This window comes from Lycium ferocissimum, chromosome 9 (assembly GCF_029784015.1).
Source record: "Lycium ferocissimum isolate CSIRO_LF1 chromosome 9, AGI_CSIRO_Lferr_CH_V1, whole genome shotgun sequence".
Lineage (NCBI taxonomy): Eukaryota > Viridiplantae > Streptophyta > Magnoliopsida > Solanales > Solanaceae > Lycium > Lycium ferocissimum.
In genome coordinates, this window is record NC_081350.1 from 54172480 (window position 1) to 54179690 (window position 7211).

Below are 7211 nucleotides of genomic sequence, written 5' to 3' on the forward strand. Positions count from 1 at the left end.
AATATTAGTAAGTAGTTGAAGGTGCTATGCATATGTCACGACCCAACTCCGTAGGCCGCGACTCGTGCCTTAACTGGGCACTCATACGTACCCTATCCTACACTAGCAAAATATTAAAAATAAATAGAAATAATAATTTAATGATGTCCGGTGAATATGAAGCACGAAGGCCGATAAGGCCGTCACAAAACATAAATAAGCTCTAAACGTACGCAAAACTCACAAAGCATATACGAACCCGCACTATATGTCTACGGACCTCTACCGAACCAAAAGCATAATCACATGACGGGACGGGGCCCCGTCGTACCCCGAAATAAAGATGTACATATAAAACGAGAAAAGTCTATACCAAAATAGGGGCTCGGGACAAGGAGCACTTCAATCGAGTGATAAATGATAGCCTAGCGAGCGGATCAATAAATCAAGCGTCGGTACTGCGTGGCATGAACGCGGACCCCCGAAGAACGGGGGTCTACGGAAAATGTACTGAATATGTAAAGCAAAGACTGTAACAACAAAAATGGAAATCAGAACAGAATGTACGGAGAACGAACATAATACATAGGTAATCAAAAATGCATATCAGAAACCATAGACGATGCATGCAGAAACATATGCCAAATCCGGTCCCGCTATGGGACTCGGTGAACAAAATAGGCGCCCCCGTCTCCTACGCGCCAAAACACATCATACTTCGGAGTAGGAATATCTCCGAAACAAATCATAACATACCAAGTGGCCACATCACATCACATAATCATATATCGAATATATGTACATGGCACATCATACTTCGGACCCGTGTACATGTCATACCCCCCTCACACCGAGGCACGGCGAACAATGCGAGAGAGACGCTTGATAACAAATCCTGGCCGGGCTCGGTGGGGGAAACATCGAGGCATCCACGAGTGGAGTAGTGAGAAACCAAATGCAATAAAAATAACATATATGTTTCCAGAGACTCAATGAGGCATATCGAATAACAAGTCAAATCGATGAAATCGGACGGAGACATAGCAAGTGAGTTCCGGATGTCATAACGAGCTACAGAAGCATAACTCTTCCTGAGATCGTTTCCAAGGTCCAAAACAATTCATAAGACTTAACGGAATATTTGAAACAATTTTCTAAGAATAGATAAAGAAGTAGTTAAAACATTTCCTTTAAAACCGCTCGAAAACAAGTCATAGTCACAAAAGGGTAGAGTCGGAAATAGTGGGCCCACCTCGGGTCAACCGAGGGCTGGACACAAATTATGCATAATAGGCTTTATGGAATCGCTTATGAGGGTTTTTAGGGTAATCGGATTTTACTTGCACAAGTTTTAGGTGTTTAGACATTTTCCTAACTACTTACAACTTAACTAATTCAATTCTACTGAAAGAAAATGGGACATTTTCGAACGTGGATTCCGAAGAGTAGAGTTGTCCTCGAGGTCCGAATTCAAGCCTAGTATACCTAGGACATGCCAAGAGAAGGAAGCGAGCTTTACATACCTTTCGCGCTTGCTAAGCTCGTCGAAACTCCGGTCTCGTTTCGTCAAAAATGCAAATGGTCATCTTTACCGGTTACTATTCATGCAAGTTGACATTTCAATCTTTGGTTTCTATCAGCTCACCGAAATTTGGCGTTAAAGACTTCCCTATAAATACGACACCCCCGAGATTCAACTCGGCTCAACACAACTAACAACAACCCAACAACCACACCAAGAACATCAACATTCACTACAAACCGAAACATAACATAACTAGTTTACTTTCCGACATGACGCGACAATTTCCATCTCGACTTCACAATTCCAAATCAATATCAATATTTCCATATACACGTACAAATTTGAAATCATTCAAACACAAGCCAAAAATATTTCATACCTTACATCCAATATACAATAATTCCATATTCTATCCAAAATCCTTATACATGCAACCAAATCATCCCAACACATTTTCTACATACTAATTCATTTCCAACAACCACAATCTACACTCAAGCAACTTCATTTTCTTAGTATCATAAAATCACATTAATACGACATAATTCTCTACATTAAATTTTTTATGCAATCTTAACTCATACATGCTCCCTTTACTTGCAACGATCATAACGACGCAACTAACACATTAAACAAAATAAATTCAACATGTTTCCTCCTACCATATACCACACGGCCATAGGCCAAATTCCAACTACATTCCAATTTCATTCAACTTCCATTTCCAATGTGAATTCCACAACAACTACAACCATAATACAACATAAAATTCAACATAACCACACTACACATTGAGACACACACACACACATGCACTCTTGCACTACCACCATGCAAACTTCCATATTACCATATATTCTACTCTTTTACATACACTACAACACAAACAAACCTTCACAACATAATTAGAAGGAATGAATTCTCACCTTTTCCTTCCAACTTCTTCACTTGCCTTAAGTGTTGAATTGAGGAAACCAATGCTTATTCTTCCAAACCAATTGCACCAAGTTGTAAAGGGACCTTGAATTAGTATGAAAACCGCAAGAAACTAATTTTTGGATCAATATTTTGGGAGGTAAATTTTTGGAGCATGGGGCGAATGCCTTCTTTTTTTTTTTTTTCTTGTTTTTCTTATTTTTCTCCTTCTTGCCTTTGTCTTGAATTTTTTCTAGAGCACAATGGACACTTGGTCCCTTTATAATGCTTGATCACATGACTTAGTCACATGACTAAGTCATGGATTTGGCTAGGCCTTGGAAACGTCACCCTGGCCTTGGCCAAGGTTGCGTCTCTTTTTTTTTTTTCCAAGCCCAATTTCCTTAGCCCATAATTTGGTAATTCATGAAACCTTCTTCCAAAATTCCAATTTTGCCCTTAGACTTTTCCAATATTTCCACGTCTAAATTTTTCCATAACCAACTTATGAACCAAACAAGATCAATACATTACATTGTCCTTAATTTGCCTCGAAGATCCCGAGATTCCCAAAGGTGAAAAATACGGGTTATAACAGCATATAAGTGATGATGTTAATAGGTCATATGGGTGGGTGTTTTTTTTTTTTATTGATAAGGTAAGATTTTATAGAAGACAATAATCAAGCTGATACTGTGAGATCACAAGGAAAAGAGCTGAACTTGACTACATTAGAATCCTCAACAGTCTAGCAAGTTCAGTAGACTATGAAAATCTACAACAGTATTTCCCGAAGATTTGGCCCTCTTACTCTGACCCCTATCATGCTCATGCTCATGCTCAACTCTCCGCTGCTGCTGGCACCTTTCAAGATTCTGAGCGTGCGCCTGAATGCGGAAAATATCCATACCTGACTGAAGTGAGGTCATCAAGCAATCATCAATCAAATGTGGTCCCAATCCACTCACAAACTAGTAAACACGATCTCCCAAGTCAGCTACCATTGCTAGAGCATACCTAGCCAATGAATTAAAATGAAGGCTATACTTCCAAGAACTCATGTTCCTCTGTTTAAGGTTCAAGAACCAATCAGCTCTGGCCCGTCGAATCTCTGGCGGCAAATAATGTCGAATGAAGGCATTTACAAACTCCTGCCATACTGGTGGAGGTACATTAACCCCTGTAGAAGATATCCAAGTATCATACCAATGAATAACCACGTCCGTGTCGTAGGCTTGACTCTACCGACTCAAGGTGTCACGAAGCATGCATCACTCACAACTTCCTCAGCATCCCATCTATAAAGTTCTGCGGGTCCTCATCCGACTTCGACCCAAAGAATTCTGGGGGTCCAAATTAATAAAATCACGAACCCTGGCACTAACAACCCTACCACAAAGACTCATACCCTGTCACTGGGCCTGAGCGGCTACTAACTGGGTCAACAACTAAATAGCATGTCACATCTCCTGGCCTGAGGCATGTGGTGGAGGAACTGGGGGTGCTGGAGCTGGAGATGGGGCTGGAGCTCCTTTATGCTCCTCTGGAGCAGGCAAAGTATGGGAGGTCTGGGATGGAACCTCATTCTGGGACTCGCCCTCCTAAACATCTATAGGCGGTAACCGTCCAGTCCTCCTTCCTGCCACTGACTTGCCCTTCTAGGCGGCTGATGCTTTTCTCGTCACAGGCATCACTAAAATCATATCATATTGTTAGAAAAGAGGATTCCTTATAACATGGCTCTATCGCACGATCTAAGATGAGAAAGAAAGGTCAATAATTCCTAAATGTCCTGCAGCCTCCTGCTTATAAATATGGCGCGCTTCATACCTATAAATAAGACTCTACCGGACACGGCTTGTAGACAAACCCTAGGATGAACTGCTTTGATACCACTTTTGTCACGACCCTACCGGAGGGCCATGACAGGCACCTGGAGCTAGCCTCCCAAGTACCTCAAAATGTACATCTCATAGTCATATCTAAGTGGGCCATGAAACTAACTCATAAATATCATAACTGAAAGGGAACACGCCTAAAAGATATATACACACACACACACACACACACACACACACACACCCCATCATAATCATCTGTGCCTATATATAGGCCGACAAGGCTATCAAAGGATATAACACTTGGATTCCTAACCCAATCCAAAATTCCTTTATTTATTTATCATTTTTTATCATCTGGTCTTTTTTTCTCTCTAATCTATCTAGTTACTTCTTGTACATTCATCTAATTAAGTGTCATCAAATAGCTCTTCCACTTCCAGTGGTCGCATAGTTACAAACCCAAACAAACAATAAAAGTTCAATGGAAAAAGAAAGGAGTTTAGAACGAAACTATTTTTTGACTTGGAAGACAAAGAAGTGTGATAAATATGAGACCGTATAAAATGAATATTCATCAAATTTACTATTTTTTGATTTGTTCTTTCATTGATTGGGCCTTAAAACAAAATAAAAAATCAGAAAAATGATTCATTCCCCTTTCTAAGAGGAGTAGGACCTTTGGTTGATCTGTCCTTCCCCCTTCTTTTTTCATAGATTATTAGCCCCGGGACACCTATACCAAAAGCTCAGTGTGCAATTTGCATGAAATCGATTTTTCAACATCAAACTAGTAAGTGAGGTTCCATAAATCCATAGCCAAAAAAAGAAATTGTTTTTTTTTCTTTTTTCTGGAAAGTATTTTCTTATATTCAATTTTGTATTGGACAAGAAAGGAATTCCCTTTGTGTATGCGCACCTCAAAAAGGTATAGTACTCTATTCCATTACATGCATGGGGGGCAATCGAAAAAGCCAGCATTTCTTGGAATACTGACTATAATGCTACCAATGATTGAACTTACAGCAGCTTGCCAAACAAAGGCTAAGAGAATAAAGAACAGAGGTATGACTGACATAATATCTACGATTGGATTCAAAAAAACATAGGCCTCAGGCAATTTTCCAAAGAAAAAACTACTCAAATAAAGGGTCAAATTAAGACAGATACGGATCAAACTAAAGGTATTAAGCATAACAGACTTTTTGTTCTTGGAGATAATTGCATTTTGATTGAGTTATTGATGTAAGGAAAAGGAAAGTAAGTAAGGTAAACAATAGTGTAATAAGAGCATCCGTCGACAAAAGGATCACCCTAAGATGATCATCTCGTGGCTATTGAGAACGAATTAAATCAGATGGTTCTATTTCTCAATCTTTCTGACTTGCTCCTACGAAACCAAGGTGGAAAAGATTGAAAAAATCAGTCATTCACAACCACTGATGAAGGATTCCTCAAAAAGTTAAGGATTAGTAATCGTTTTGACCATATTTCGATTGTTAATACGATATATAAGGACCGCTACTACAAAGAGTATTACACCCTTGATCGTGAAATATCAATTGCTTGTTCACCCTATGAATTGCGTGAAAGTAGAACACTCCAAATTCGGGGGTCAAACTATTTTAGAAAACGTTCTTGGTGGAAAAAAATGTGAATAAAGGATCCCACCGAATTGAATTGGGTCCATGAATCTAAGAAATGGCGAGAATTCTTGATCTCTCTCAATATCTCTCTCAATTCGAAAATCCAGTATTTGAATTTATGTTCCATAGATACTAGTACAATGTCTCCTATTCATAGATCTGTGCCCGCCTTTATACAGTTGGATACAAAATTATCTATTTTTGAAACAGGAATTAAAGTAGTAGACCTTTTAGCCCCTTATCGCCGTGAAGGAAAAATCGGACTATTCGGGAGTGGAGTGGGTAAAACAAGTACTCATTATGGAATTGATTAACAATATTGCTAAAGCTCACGGGGGCGTATCCGTATTTGGCAGAGTGGGTGAACATACTCGGGAAGGAAATGATCTTTACATGGAAATGAAAGAATCTGGAGTGATTAATGAAGAAAATTTTATAGAATCAAAGGTGGCCTTAGTTTACGGTCAGATGAATGAGCCACCGGAGCTTGTATGAGAGTTGGTTTGACTGCCCTAACTATGGCGGAATATTTTCGAGATGTTAATGAGCAAGACGTACTTCTATTTATTGACAATATCTTCCGTTTCGCCCAACAGGATTAGGAAATATCGACCTTATTGGGTAGAATGCCTTCCCGTGGGTTATCAACCGACCACGAATCGAAATGAGTTCTTTACAAGTTAAAAGAATTACTTCTACCAAAGAAGGGTCCATAACCTATATTCAAGCGATTTATGTGCCCTTGCATGAGATGATTTTTGACGCCCCTTGCTACGACATTTGCATATTTAGATGCTACTACCATACTATCAAGAGGATTGGCTGCCAAAGGCATTTATCGAGAAAGATTAATTTTTTTAGCCCAAGGAATTAATAGCGAGATTACGAATCAACTTATTGGTCTTATGGTATAGCTCAGTATCGAGGATGAGACCAAAGAACTGTATTTGTTTATAAACTCTCCTGGGGGCTGGGTAATACCTGGAATCGCTATTTATGATACTATGCAATTTGTGCGACTAGATGTCCATACAGTATGCATGGGATTAGCCACTTCAATGGGATCTTTTATCCTGGTCGGAGGGGAAATTACCAAACGTCTAGTATTCTCTCACGCTTGGCGCCAATGAGGTTTTTATTTGAGAGAAAAAAGAAGACTATGCCTTCGCCATATGAATACTAAGTAATAATAGCATGGCACTTCGAATTCGATATAAGAAATTTTTGTATTGTTTTTTTTTTTTTTCAAAACATTAGATTCTGTATCAAGAGAGTAGTATGAGATAAGGGGTATTTTCGATTTGCTCT

General features: G+C 39.2%; 1 pseudogene; it reads left to right on the forward strand.

Moving 5' to 3' along the window:
• The first annotated feature begins 1003 nt into the window (after positions 1–1003).
• Positions 1004–6817, forward strand: LOC132032064 (ATP synthase subunit beta, chloroplastic-like; annotated as a pseudogene).
• Positions 6818–7211: the final 394 nt, after the last annotated feature.